The 14,726-nt window shown below is 36.8% G+C and overlaps 1 non-coding gene across 1 annotated transcript; it reads right to left on the reverse strand.

The window, feature by feature from the left end:
• Positions 1-8,225: 8,225 nt before the first annotated feature.
• On the reverse strand, positions 8,226-8,298 carry TRNAK-CUU. The gene has a single exon. It is a non-coding gene; the product is annotated as a tRNA-Lys (tRNA).
• Between the last annotated feature and the right edge of the window lie 6,428 nt (positions 8,299-14,726).

Raw genomic sequence — 14,726 nt, forward strand, 5'->3', positions numbered from 1 at the left:
AGTAATCAGTTGTAAAATCCCAAGTTGCTCTGCACTTTTTTACCACATGCTTTCGTATACTAAAGTCAGGGAAGGAGATGACGAAAGGAGAGAAAAAAAGAGGGGATCTTGGCCAAGAACTTTAAAGGTACTGTTTCCCATTTGCAGGCCAATCAAATGAAAAGGTTAAATTCTAAAGGCTTTTGAAAGACAATACTAATTTAGAACTTCCCTCAAAACGAAAGGGCTTGAAAACTGCTTTTAGGGGGAAAATGACCATAAGTACAGTAATAGTCTGATTTTTCAGATACTTTTACTGAAGAGTCGTACGTTTTGTGCTGCACAAAGTTTCCATTAGTTTAATTTTGGCCATTACAAGTAGTGAGTTGAATACTAGGACACTGCTAACGTTTAAATTTCACAGACAGGACATACATGACATATTCATAATTCATGCAAAGTTCTACAAAATTTGATGTTGGCTGCAAAAGGGACATAGTATCTTTAAAGTCCAAGTCCAGTGCAAAAATTACTTGGTCTTAGTAAAAGCAGAAAAAGCAGACAACAAATCGGAAAAAAGTTTGAAGAAAATCGGACAATTGATAAGGGAAATAATGAATCTTTTAATGACATTAAAAAAACCCGTTGAAAATTATGAAAATCCCTTGACAAATTGGCACCTTGTGATGATAGCATTTCCTTACTATTTTCTTATATTGATAGTAATTTGTTTCGTTTTTGCATATTTCGTCGCCGAATCGATGCCGAGACACTTTTCGAATCACGCCCCGAGGTTGATTAATGCCGCGTTTGGTTATACCTGCAATGAACCTCGTGTGAGCTCGGTTTAACTCTTGCAAACTCGTGTAAACTCGTGTTAACTCGTCTAAACTCGTATAAACTCTCTCAACTTCTCTTCAATATGCGAGTGGTGGAAAAGCTAAAACATTTGAAACAAAAGTCGGCTCCCTAACCACGAATCGAAGCTCATGGCAGCTTAAATACGAGGCACGGACTGAAGGCAATTGTGAGAACAGCATGTGGCAATCTTGGCAACCAGAACATAGTTTATGCTGATAATGGAATATACTATAACATTTAAGATACTATGTCCCTTTTGCAGCCAACATCGAATAATGTAGAACCGTGACTTTCCAGGAATTATGAATATGTCATGCATGTCCTATCTGTGAAATTTAAACGTTAGCAGTGTCCTAATATTCAAATTAGGCAAGGAAACCCGTTTACTTGCTAGACTTCACTGTCAGACACTATTGAGTGACTGACTGGCTTTCTTCTTCTTTGGTAATAACATACATGAAAAGAGTTGTAAAGGGTACATGAGCATTTGTCTACATCAATAACCCACTTCTTGTGATGGCCAAAATTAAACTGATTGAATCTTTGCGCAGCATTAAACGTACTACCATTCGCTACAATGGTCTGAAAATCAGACTATTACTTACTGACTTGGTAGCACTTAAGTCGCTTCGACAACTAATAGTCGTTATTATTCCACTTAAATACATTTTCAAGCCCCCCCCCCTTTTTTTTTTTAGGGAAGTTCTAAATTAGTATTATCTTCAATTGCCGTTGTAATAATATTTTCATTTTTGGCCTGCAAATGGGACATAGTACCTTTAAGTAATAATGATATAATTAAGAAATAACTATATAAATGAGGTTTAATTATACGTTTGGTTGAAGAACACCATTATGATAACTCTAACAGTTATTTGTTGTGAAAAATGAACCTATGTAGAAGAAACTTTGATTAATACATTTATGCGTAAACAGTTTTGAAATTAATATCATAGTAGTTATAATTTTGTAATCACTCGCCCGCTATAGCTCTCGTTAAACATTCATCTCTAATTGGCCTCATAGCACTACATGCTATGTTGTATATTTAACGGTATACAATCATGTTCACATTGAACTTTAAAATGTTTTAAGCTGCAGTGTAAACCCCTTGCTCGAAGTTTTTTCTCCAGAATCATTAAAAAAGAAATATATATTTGCACTGCAGCTGAAGTACGGAAGCTTACATATCAACGAATAAAATAAACAATGGACACGGGGTGAATGGAATACATTCAATATCAGGAAACAAAAAGTAAGGAAAATGAAGTATTATTAGTAGGTTTGTCTACGTTTTAAGCTAAAACTGTTATATATTCTACGCTCATAGTTTATAAGAGAGCCTAGAGAGGTGTCACTAATTGGCGTCACCATGGACCGCTAGTCATTCTCCCTTCCTCTCGCATCTCGGATAGACCTTGACTCGATCCTTTCAAATTCCTAATGCCCACGCACTAATTATATTATTGCCACATTTGTTTGACTACAAATGCGATGTTTAATGATACATACATATCTTGATCTGCATCGAATAAATATTATCATTAAGGTTAAATGTGTCGTGCGAATTCTTTTGAACACCGCGAAATAATAATCGTCACCCCAACAGTTGCTAATCGTCCCCACAATGAAGACCAATCAGATATGATCGAATTGAAAGGAAAGACCATTTAGCGGATTAACGCATGGTAGATGAATCAACGAACCGAAATGGAACTGATTTTTAACACCAATTGTCATCGCAATCGAAAGATCAGAGAGCATTTGAACTTAGAGGGTGAGGAGCGAGGGAAAGAGAGGGGCAAATATTTGCCGAAACCTGGACGCGACGTATCTGTCGACAGCATCTCGCGATGGCGGAATAATCAAAGACAGGCAGGCCCACATCCATCTAAGATTTGCCCCCACAAATGGAAAAAATAGATTCACATCAAAAGCAATTAATCCAGAAATTTTGATGAGCATTTAATCACCCCTTTACAATCAAAGAAAATATATCTCTCACCTCTGACATTCCTATGACATTTGATGACAATATGAGTAACCATTAGTGATGTGCCTGCCCGCGAGTTTTGTTTGATACGTATCTTGAAATCTTTTGTGGGAGAAATATTATTGATTTGAGATCTTGAGATTACTTTCTTGGGTATGTATAAATGTTGGCTGATGCACCTGTTGTGCGCCAGTTAGTAAGAAGCTAGAAGGCGGTAGAGTTACGTCTAGAAGAGGGTGAAAAGAACACCCGATTTTACAAGTTACAAGGATTTACAAGGAGTATAATTCAAGCCGATGTGTTTCTTGGCATTGGAAATAAGGATTTTAAATGAGTTGCCGTTTTGCTTGAACGTGGTTGGAAATAATATTGTGGAAGTGATAACAAACATAAAAAGAGTGAAACCTAAGCTTATTATAGGAGGACTGTCAACATAGGAAGAACAGAAGAGCAGACAATTTAAGAAAAAACCTGAAGGAGATGACATGAAGATGAGAAAAAAGAAAAAGGAGGAGAAGAGCAGAAGACGGAGGCCGAGTGGTTTAAGGCGTTTGACTGGAGAAGCGAAGGTCGAGGGTTCGAATCCCGACACGGCACTAATATCCTAACATATCAACCTGTACTTGCTACTCTCCACCCAGGTGTTAAATGGGCACCCGGCAGGATGCGACCGTCATTGTTGGTCAAACAGTTTTTGAGCGTCAAGTAACGCCTGGCTAGAATGCTCCCCAGGGAGTGGAGATTGTACACACAATGTGTGCGGGCAAGCACTGAATCCAATATTCGGGGTAATAGTATAAAGCGTTAAGAGACATTGTATAAAGCCATTTAAGTGTTATATAAAAGCGGAATATTATTATATGAAAGCAAATTGAGAAGATCTTGTAGCGGTGTCGTGATCAAGTGCTTGATATCACCACTATATCAACAGGTCTAGATTCAAGTCCCAGGGATGGAAGGAATTTATATTCTTGGAAAGTCTAAATTAATTTTGCGATTCTCTACCCGGGAGTAGTAAAATTATGCATGGCGGAAAAAGATTTCTTTAATTTTTTTCAGAACGTTGATGACTATTCGACAAAAAATAAGGTCATGTCTATTAGAAGTGTATAATTGAAATTGTATTCCTTAATTTTAGGAAATGATTATAATTGATTTGTAATGTTTTGTTGGAACCAGAAATAAAACTGAGATTGAAATTGAAATTGAAATTGAAATTGAAGTTGTGATTTAAATTCAAATTTAATTTGTATTGATTAAAGTGATAACATGGGATGTTACTATAGCTCAGTGGTTTGTGGCCTTGAGCCATTTAGACGGGGCGCATTATCTAAGGAAGAATAGAAATGTTAATACAAAACAACTTTGTCCCTCGGATAGGATTCAAAGTTGTGGGTCCTCTGCTATTTTCTTATCGTTTCTGATAAAATGATAAATAAATGAAACGAAGAGAAAGTACAACGAGGGCGGCTAATAATACAATAAATTCTGTCAAATCCTTTCTAATACTTACAATTAATTGTACCGAATAGATCGCATTGAACCTTTTAAATGTATTCCTTTTAAAGTCAATCCTTTTTAAAGCTAATCTTGAGCTCTGGTATGGGAATCGTATGTCGAGAGAACATGGTTATAATTTATTCTGGATTGTTTATCCTGCAGTAAATTGATTGTTTGAGCCAGTAAAATAAAAACAACCACAAAAAAAATTGCTGGAAATCATCTTCAACAAAAACCGCAACTCTCATTTGCACATGGTGTCAGGCCTACATGTACTAACCTTGATTTCATTATCTTGCTATGCTCATTACTCAGCACCTACACATTTTCATTCATGTCATTTATTTTTAATCTTAAACATTCAGTGTTAGTTGGATTCTGTGAGAAATTATTTTCTATCATTACCAGAACTCAAACTTATATCTAAACTTTACGATGTGTAACTCTAACAATCAGGTGGCTAGTAGATAAATCATAGGTTTATCTAGGAACCCTTAAAGGAAGGAATGCTCACAATATCGAAAAATCAATGACAAGCTTGATATAATAATTACAAAAATGTTTGTGTACCTATTGATCAGAAAAAAAGATGCCCGTGCTTTTTATTTGTTTGAAGGAGGAAGGGGCATGGGTCGCTTTTGCTCCCTATCCATTAAATTCGTGAAAAAGATCTTTGAAATGAAGCATTAATATTGTTTTCTAACTTTATAATTTTTGTAATTTAAAGGTAGTGTGTCCTTTTTGCAGCCAAGATCAAATTCTGCAGAAACTTGCAGGAATTATGAATATGTCACGTATGTCCTATCTATGCAATTTAAACGTTAGCATCGTCCTAGTATTCAAATTATGTAAGAAAACCCGTTTACTTTCTAAACTTCACTGTCAGACACTATTGAGTGACTGACTGGCTTTTTCCTTCTTTGATAATAACATACATGAAATGAGCTGTTAAGGATACATGAGCATTAAATACATCAAAAACTTATCCTTATTCTGATCCTTAGCCTTTTCTTGTAATGGCCCAAATTAAACTGTTTGAATCTATGTGCAGCACAAAATGTACGACCATTTGGTACAAGGGTCTGAAAATCAAACTATTTAATTAGCCCGCTCGCTAAATTCGATTCGACGACTAATGGGCGTTTTTTCCACAATTTTCTTTCTTCATGCCCTTTTGTTTTGAGGGAAGTTCTAAATTAGTGTTATCTTTCAAATGCCGTTGATATTTAACCTTTTCATTTCGTTGGCCTGCAAATGGGACATAGCACCTTTAAGACGTGTATCCCCATTCTCTTTCACTTTCATTTTCCCAATCTCTTTCAGAAAGATACTTTTCTTTGCCGCCGAATGATATTCAGACAAAAAAAATCTACCCTGCCTATTGATTGTGTTCCTTGTACCTAAATCATGGATCCTCATTTTGACCTAGTTTCCTTTTTGTTGTTGGTAATCCGTTCTTTAGCGTAGCGCGGGGAGGGGGGGGGGGGGGGGGTTGTAGCGTAAGTAATGGACATTTCAAATACCCTTTAATATCATTTCGGCAAATTTAACATCTCTGAAAAGGTAGACCTATTTTTTCCCCGAAGATTGTCGACATATTCGTTGGCCACACCGATTCTCCCTGCAAAATTTAGATTTCTTTATTAATGACTTGCCGTGCAACAAATTTTCTCGGTAATGGCAAGGATAAGAAATTTGGTCCCTGTTCCTATTCTTTTTGTTTATTTCATTCACAAATAATTGAAGTTATTTACTCTTACTTATCAATATAAAACTGCCTTCTAAAGTCTATGGGAACGACCCTTCATTTTTAAATATGTGTATAAAACACCATCAGGAGCAAAAACGCACTCACGAAAGACATCCAGAAATGTAATTCTGTATTTCAATCATATTTGGCAGTGTGGATAATTCGATTTGCCTTTGCTTCGCGCAATCGTAATAGGTTCATTCAGGCAGAGGCGGTAAAAATACCACAGAGATCAAAGCTTATATTTTGGGGGTATATTATTGTAATTCAATGGGTGTAAAGATCTGTTATCTGAACTTGTAATTGTACTATTGTTTGGCTTATATCTGAACCTATTGTAAAGAATAATAACATTAGTTCAAGATTATTTAACCGATCCTAGTCTTATCCCACATCTAAAGTTACAAGCTATTCTTGCGCTTTAACCGTGCTTTCGAAATCGTTTTATTCCTTTAAAAGATAAACTTGAATAAAGTGAATGTTCAAGATTACAAACAAATTACATGTGCCAAACAATTTTGGTGTAAAAAAAGAATAGTGGCTGAGTAATGAGCATAGAATGATAAGGAAATCCGGGTATTATTTAGTAGGCCTGACAGCATGTGCCTAAGACAGGTCACTATGTGCAAATTGGAGTTGTGGTTTTTATCGAAGATGATGCCCATTTAGTTTTTATGTGCGTTTGTTTTTAACAAACAACCAATCTACTGCAGGTTAAACAATCCAGATTAAATCATGGCAATTTTCTCTCAAAATACGACTCCTATACCAGAGCTCAAGTTTACATGTAGCTTTAAGGGGTACAACTGCATGGGGGTTCTTATAAACCTACTTGTAGAATTACTGATCAAATCGGCCCAATCATCTTTACATCACTATGGAATCTACTAATTTGTTTAATATCCCATCGATATCTCCCCGACATTTTTTTCTCTTTCTATTCTACTTTCCTTTCCTTTTCTCTTTTTTCTGCTTCTCTACTCTAGCCCAATTTTATTTCCTCTCCTTTCTTTTGCATGTCAGAACAACTACTCTGGAAAACCATCCCAGGGCCACGCAAGTCCTAAAAATCAAGCGTTTGATTGCAATTCCACTGCATAAAAAGTTGCGTTTGATTTCAATCGTAACTTTCCGGCGCAACTTTTCCATATCAAACGCAACATTGTGATATATAGATATCTGACCAAACGCAAAGTTGCGTTTGATTGCAATCGCAACTCTCTTTATGCAATGCTCAGTTGCGTTTGATTTTTGATGTTGCGTATGCTATTTGCGTTTGATCTGAGTTGCGATCAATCGCAATCGCAACTTGACTTTTATGCAAGAGGGCCCAGGACAAATGCCCTTAGGACACTTAACCCCGGACTACGACCCAAACTACATAACACAACTATTCCATATAGGAAAATTATCCCCGAAGTATTCGTGTTCATAATTCTAGACACTCTTTCTGCATCTGATCACTCACCTTATTTCTTCTTTTTTTCAAAGAAAAGTTATTCAGAATTCTCAAAGCAAATTTACAAAATATCATAAGTACACAATACAAAATAATTGATGTGATGGCAATAAGCAGTTCACAGTAATACAAATGATTTACATAATATACCTCTAGCTCTCTCCCTTGTTTCTTTTCTTTCCCGCTTGTTCACAACGTTCCTACTTGTCTTTCTATCCCTTGTTTTCTTTTATTTTGTATTGCTTCTTTTGTATTCTTCTTCCGTTTTTTCTTACTTTCCATTCTCGTTAATCATCTTTCCTTACGTACCTTTTCTCTTTTCTGAATTGTTTTCCTTGCAATTATTCTTTCTTTCTCACAAGTAGTGTTAAAATAAGCACTGATCCTTTTATTTAATTTATATACATTTGTTTATGCTGAGGAAAGCACAGAACTCTTATTCATATAGGATTCCTCCAAAAGACGCCGTAAAGGTGTTTAAACTGGAGGTGTGCCATCATGTGCGTGTGTCTTCCCTTTATTTTCTCAATTGTTTAAGCCATGTTTAGTAAAATATATGTCACTTAAAGATAAACCTCGTATAATCATATGCTTTAGTAAATATCTTAATAAACAATGATAATAAAAACGTTGCTTATAAAGTGCTTACCACCGAAGTCTCTAAGAGCTAAACAAAAAATGTACGCCCAATGTGGGGCTCGACCCCACGACCCTGGGATTAAGAGTCCCATGCTCTACCGACTGAGCTAACCGGGCAGATATGCAGATATTCTAATTTATATACAAACCTATTAACTGGGACCTACATAATACAAGCTTTGCTTTTAAGTAACTTTTTATAGCTTTTTTGAATATATTTATCATACTTATGATTGTATCTTTTGTTATGAATATTACCATGTACATTATGTTTCTATATTTTATGTCTAGTTATAATTATTACCATGTACATTATGTTTCTATATTATATGTTTATTTATAATTACTACCATGTACACTATGTTCAATTATGTTATCTTCGATAATTCAAAGTGGAAATAAATAAACTTGAAACTTGAATCTTGAATAATATATTCTAACTTTTAAAATTGCACATGGCATTAGCATCATATCCGAACTCGGTTTTGATATATTGAATAACTGATCGGTTGCATCATTTCACCAAACTGATTCTTCTGATTGTTTCGCAATAGTTTTCATCCATTTCTAAAACATTTTGACCTTAAAAGACGCACACACACAAAAAAGGTAGGATTCCGCTGAAATGAATGTTATCAATTGCCGATCGAATATAATCTGATTTCACACAATGATTTCAAAAAGCATGGCGGAATGATTAAGAAATCGTTGGACTGAAAATTGAAGAAAAAAATACCTGATTGATATCATGTATCGAGTGATGAGATTAAATGATGTCTATCTGAGGTTAATTTTGAAAGAAGAAAACTGGAGCATGATGTCGTTACCGTTTCCGTCTTAGCAGCATTAGAGTACTTACTCATTCCTTTTAAATCATGGCAATGACTCAATGAGGCTTTAGAAAAAGAACTTCCGTAAGTCATTTTCCATTTCCTTCCCCTTTTCTTAGTTAAACTTGATAGTTTTGCCTCCATGCTGGGAAAATCGAACTTAATAATTATGTAGGTTTCAACTAAATTGGCATCTTTGACCTCATACTATTCAAAATTATCTTCTGTCAAAATATTTTGACTAATGAGCCTTATCGCGCCTTCCAAAACTTGATTGAGGTTTCACTAGGCCGACAGTCCACTAGACCGACAATAGGGACTTTTAGATTTGCGTGGACTGATACATGTGGCGTCCATTCAAGGCAGTGCATTAAAAGGACGTCGATCGTAGCAATCCACGTTGTCGTTGTGCAAATCTAAAAGTCCCTAATGTCGCTATCGTTAAACTTCTGACTACTTTTTGAGGGAATCATTAGACCTTATTTATAACTGAAACGATTTTTTTTTCTCTTCAAATTAAATAGCTGAAAGATTTTGATGCAGCAAGAGAAACTACAAACGCATTGAGTGACAAAATATTTCGTTTAGAAAATAATGAGGAAAAAACGGAACAAATACGAAGATGTAGAGATTGCACCGAAGGCAACCGCTTAAAATATTCCAAATATAAAGAGAAATGAGCGTTATCATTGTTATTATGCAAGTGTGGAAGAACATCAGAGAAAACAAATGTTCCCTGAAAAGCATGGCTCTTCAAATGCCTCCATATTCTAAATATGACAAGTAAAAGCTTTAAAATGAGGCCCAATTTTTATGTCACATGTTTGTGTAGTCCCATATACATCTTTCTGTGTACAGTGCTTGTTACTTTACCAAGACTGGGCTTAATTTATCATGTTGATGACTCCTGAACCTTGCAGTACACACAAATACTTAAATGCTAAATGATCAACCTTTTCTGATCAATTCCACACCGTATCTTTCACATGCAATCGCTTGACAAGAACTCAACTTTATCTTTAAATGACGAAAATAAATAAGGCCTGACTGAAAAATGTAAATAAAAGGAACAAGAAAATAGAATAATAAGATGGTATGTGAAGAAAAAAAAGTTTTTAGTATTGACGTATTTTTGGGAGCTAATCTGCTACAAAATGTCCCTTCTTTCTTTGAATTTCCAAGAGGTCCGGTCACACAGCAAAAGGAAAATGAAAACATTAGCTACTGTATAAAATATATTCAATCTTTTTCATCCCCTTAAAGTATAGATCAGTTTTAATAAGGGCCTTCCTGATCAGTCCCACGGGCTGTCAGTCTCAAGGGCCGCCTGCTAGGTCCCGTGTGCCGTCAGTCTCAATGGCCGTCCTGAAAGTTCCCGTGGGACCGATCAGAATGTCTCTTAAGACTGACAGCCCGTGGGACTGATCAGGAAGGCCCTTGGGACTGGCAGCCCACGGGACGTTTCAGGACGGCCCTTGAGACTGACAGCCCGTGGGACTGATCAGGAAGGCCCTTATTAAAACTGACAGCCCACGGGATCTATCAGGACGGCCTGACAGCCCACGAGACTGACTGATCGGCTTTGTGTGTCAGATGGCTTTCCTTAAGGCCCACGAGACCGACATTGGCGATCTCGCAAGCTTTAAATCTCGAAGACTCATTTGCTGTAGTCAATATACAGACGCTTTTTCTCATTTTTATTGGTGACCGGCCCTTTCATGAACAAAACGCACAACCGTACCAAGAAATACCAAGTCCGTACAAGTTAGTGGGTCACCACTGTCTTCATCTACTTATAAATCAATTATAGCAGATTTATCTTCGAAATATGTCCGTCTCGTTACCTTTTTATTGAAAAGTGCATTCAAGAGATGCTCTGGCTTAGATAACCATTCATTGAGTTCATTCATCAAAATGGTGAATACCTGCAGCAACAAAACAATCTAGGTTAGACTAGAATAGAACCATTGCTTCAAAATCATGTTCCTTTGACCGAAATCAATTACCCTTGGAACACCTAGTCTGCGCTGCATTATGCCGATGAGATAATGATGATGAATATTCCTGTTCCTCAAGCGTTAAAGAGAGACCCTCGCTAATCTTACGAGGTCATCATAAACATTTACAAAAGCATACAAATTCCCAACAATTGAACACTATAGACCATTCTTTCGGCAGGTACATATTTATTTTGGCATTCTAAAGCGTACGCGTTCGAGTTCTGAATCGTGACGACAAGAAACGCTCGCCGCGTTTGACTCGGCAAAGTCGAAACTTGTTCGCCGTGTTTCTTCTCATAGCTCAGCCTGACTTGTGGCATTTTTCAATGGAGACTCCATTGTGACGCCATTGTATATGATATGAATAAATGTGGGTCAAGAATCTTTCTGCTGAATTAGGAGCGTTATGACAAGAAGGCAAATAAACCCAATATTCCCCCATTCAAAACTGGTTTCATTTCAGTTCCAGTTCGATATTTTTTGTTCTAAAAAAGAGACTGACATCCTTTTCTGTAGTAATTCACCAGATATGTATCGAAATATAGAACATAATTCACCTGGTGATTTAATTTTGAATTGTATGAAACATGTTGGTTTTCGTAAAAAACGCAGAAATAGATTTATGATCAATAATAAATGATGATCTTCTGGTTTAATACAATAAAAGAAAACCGAAGTGCTATAAAACAGGTGCTACGTCTTAAAGGAGTTGAACCTGTAGTGCTACATGTAAATTTAACTTTTTGTGATGCAGAAGAAATTGGTGTCAAAACAAGAGCTGAGTCAAATAAATTTAGCACATGTATAGGAGCTCTGGTAATTCTGCATATCATTTGCATATATTTTGAAGTTTATGTCTAATTCAAATAAATGTAATGACCTATTGACTCGGTTAGCATTTCACATATTATCCGGTCTGTGTTAAACAGGAAAAAAAATGATTTCGAAATTAGTAAATAAGTTTGTAATCATAGATAACTTACTATCTCTTCCGATTTACTAACTTTTTATTAATCATGATAGAATTGTAAATGTAAGGCGCGCTATTCTTGAAACAGCTTTGTATGTCACCAATCAGTGACTGTTCATCAGCACCCTATACGGTGTCAAACTAGTAGCACCTTTGGAAGCTGTAACAAGCACCGGTGCTATCATACAGTGTAGTCAGTATACGATCAATTGAAAGTGTTAATAAAGTGTTAATAAAAATGAGTGAAGTCAGTATACGATCAATTGAAAGTGTTAATAAAGTGTTTTAAAAAATGAGTGTAGTCAGTATTTGATCAATTGAAAGTGTTAATAAAGCTCTACCGGTGCTAAAATCATAAATTTATTATTTTTCATGTTTATCGCTTGTACTCTAAGCGCTTGCCCGTTTGTCGGATTCATTCCAACACACAATGTGCACCATCTCCATTGTACCTGGAATTATGGTCACAGAACGTGAACGTTGTATTTTCAATCACAATGACACTCGTCATCCAATTACCCGGTAAATGTTCTCTCCTGGATATGGAGTGTCAAATGAAGGTTCATGTCTGGCACGGATTCTGCGATGAGGGTTTGCAACTAAGTGTTAAGATAAATTTAATTGATTGATTGTTTGAGTGATTGATTGATTGAATGATTGAATAATAATGACAATCATAATAATGATGATAAAAGTAAAAATAGTAATAAAAAATGATTGTACGAGAAGTAGTAGTAGTATTAGTAGTATTAGTAGCAGTAGTAGGAGCAGCAGTAGTAGTAGAAGTAGTAGTAGTAGTAGTAGTAGTAGTAGTAGTAGTAGTAGTGGTGGTAGTAGTATTAGTAGTATTAGTATTAGTTTTATTATTATTAGTAGTAGTAGTAGTAGAAGCAGTAGTAGTAGTAGTAGTAGTAGTAGGTAGTAGTACTAGTAGTAGTAGTAGTAGTAGTAGTAGTAGTAGTAGTAGTAGTAGTAGTATAGTATTATCATTATTATTATTTTATTATTATTATTATTATTATTAGTAGTAGTAGTAGTAGTAGTAGTAGTAGTAGTAGTAGTAGTAGTAGTAGAAGCAGTAATAATAGTAGTAGTAGTAGTAGTAGTAGTAGTAGTAGTAGTAGAAGTAGTAAAAGTAGTTAAGGTAAACAATGGATTTGAAGCAGTGAGGCTGCTTGAGGAGGAGCGAACACCACAGGAGCTTTTCATGGTGTTCTAGGAGACTGCCAAGACCACTGCAGAAGACGTTCTTGGTAGGAAACCAAGACAGGCAAAAAAAAATTAAAAGACGGAGGAAACTCTGTTGATGTTGATGGACAAGCGAAGGAAGCTCGAAGGAAATAGTGGTACTTCTGAAAATGGAGCAATAAAGTATCAACAAGTAGATAAAGCAATCCAGAAACAGGTCTGACGTGACAAAGCAAGATGGCGGGAAGAGGAATGTACTGAAGAAGAAGATCGTCTTCGAAACCATAACACATAGCAGCTATACACACTGTCATCAAGGCACTGAGAAAGGGCTTCCAGCCAAAAACAGAGGAGCATCCGGGACGGGGAGGGCCGAATCATCACCTTCACGACATCCTAAAAGATGGAATATGGGTGGGCACGATCTTTCAGATAAACAAGGAGACTGTCCGGTCATCTTGGGATCAGAGGTAGAAGAATCATATAGGTGGCTGCCAAGAGGACAAAGGCCCGGGTATTGACAGCCTACCTGCAGAGCTGATTAAGACTGATTACCAGATGATGACAAGAGCTCAGTAGACTGTGCAATAAGATATTAGAGACAATGGAAAGGCCATCAAACTGGAAGAAGTCAATATTTACCCCATTCCCTAAGACAACAGGGGCCACGAAATGCACAGAACATCGCACCATCGCTCTGATTAGTCACAACAGCAAAATTGTATTGCGGAAGAGTACGTCAGGGATGTCTCGTGTCACCCATGTCCTTCAATTTCTATTCAAAGAAAGTGATGCGACAGTCTGCAGATACACTTCATTGGATGGGAGTTACTATTGGAGAGTTAGAAATCAATAACCTGAGCTATGCCGATGACATAGTTCTGATCACTACATCACCTGTTAATCTTCAGAGGTTGCTGAATGAGGTGGGTAGGATTTCCAGCGAGTTCCAGCTGGAAATTAGCGCAAAGACGACAAAGATCATGGTAGCTATCAGAGAACCTGAACAGTTAATTATTCAGTGGCAGGACGTCAAGCGAACAGGTTGAGAAACGTATAGAGCCTATCATTGACCGGACGGTCGATGGTAGTCATGAGATTAGGGCTCGACTAGCTTCGGCAGGGTCACCCCTTTGCTCACTGCGTTACATGTGGTAGGATCGTGATATCAATGAGCGCATTAAACTGAGACTGATTGATGCCGTGGCGGGACTCGAACCGCGGACCCTGTGATCCACAGTCCAACGACTTATCCACTAGACTGATTACAAAATTGGTATGGCCTTTAGCACTGTATGAATATGAAGCATGGATTTTAATATTGAATACTAATAATAATATTGGATATTTATATAGCGCACATATCCACCATGCATGGTGCTCAAGGCGCTCCAGCTATTACCCCGGCTCTGCTAGGCAGCCGATCTCAGTGCTCACAGCATTCAAGGAACTATTTCCTACCGGTACCCATTAAACATCTGGGTGGAGAGTGGCACATGTAGATAAATATATTTTGCCAAAGGACATTAGTGCCGTGGCGGGAATCGAACCGCGGAC

This window comes from Strongylocentrotus purpuratus, unplaced genomic scaffold, assembly GCF_000002235.5.
Source record: "Strongylocentrotus purpuratus isolate Spur 01 unplaced genomic scaffold, Spur_5.0 spur5_scaffold_10, whole genome shotgun sequence".
In the NCBI taxonomy this organism is placed as follows: domain Eukaryota; kingdom Metazoa; phylum Echinodermata; class Echinoidea; order Camarodonta; family Strongylocentrotidae; genus Strongylocentrotus; species Strongylocentrotus purpuratus.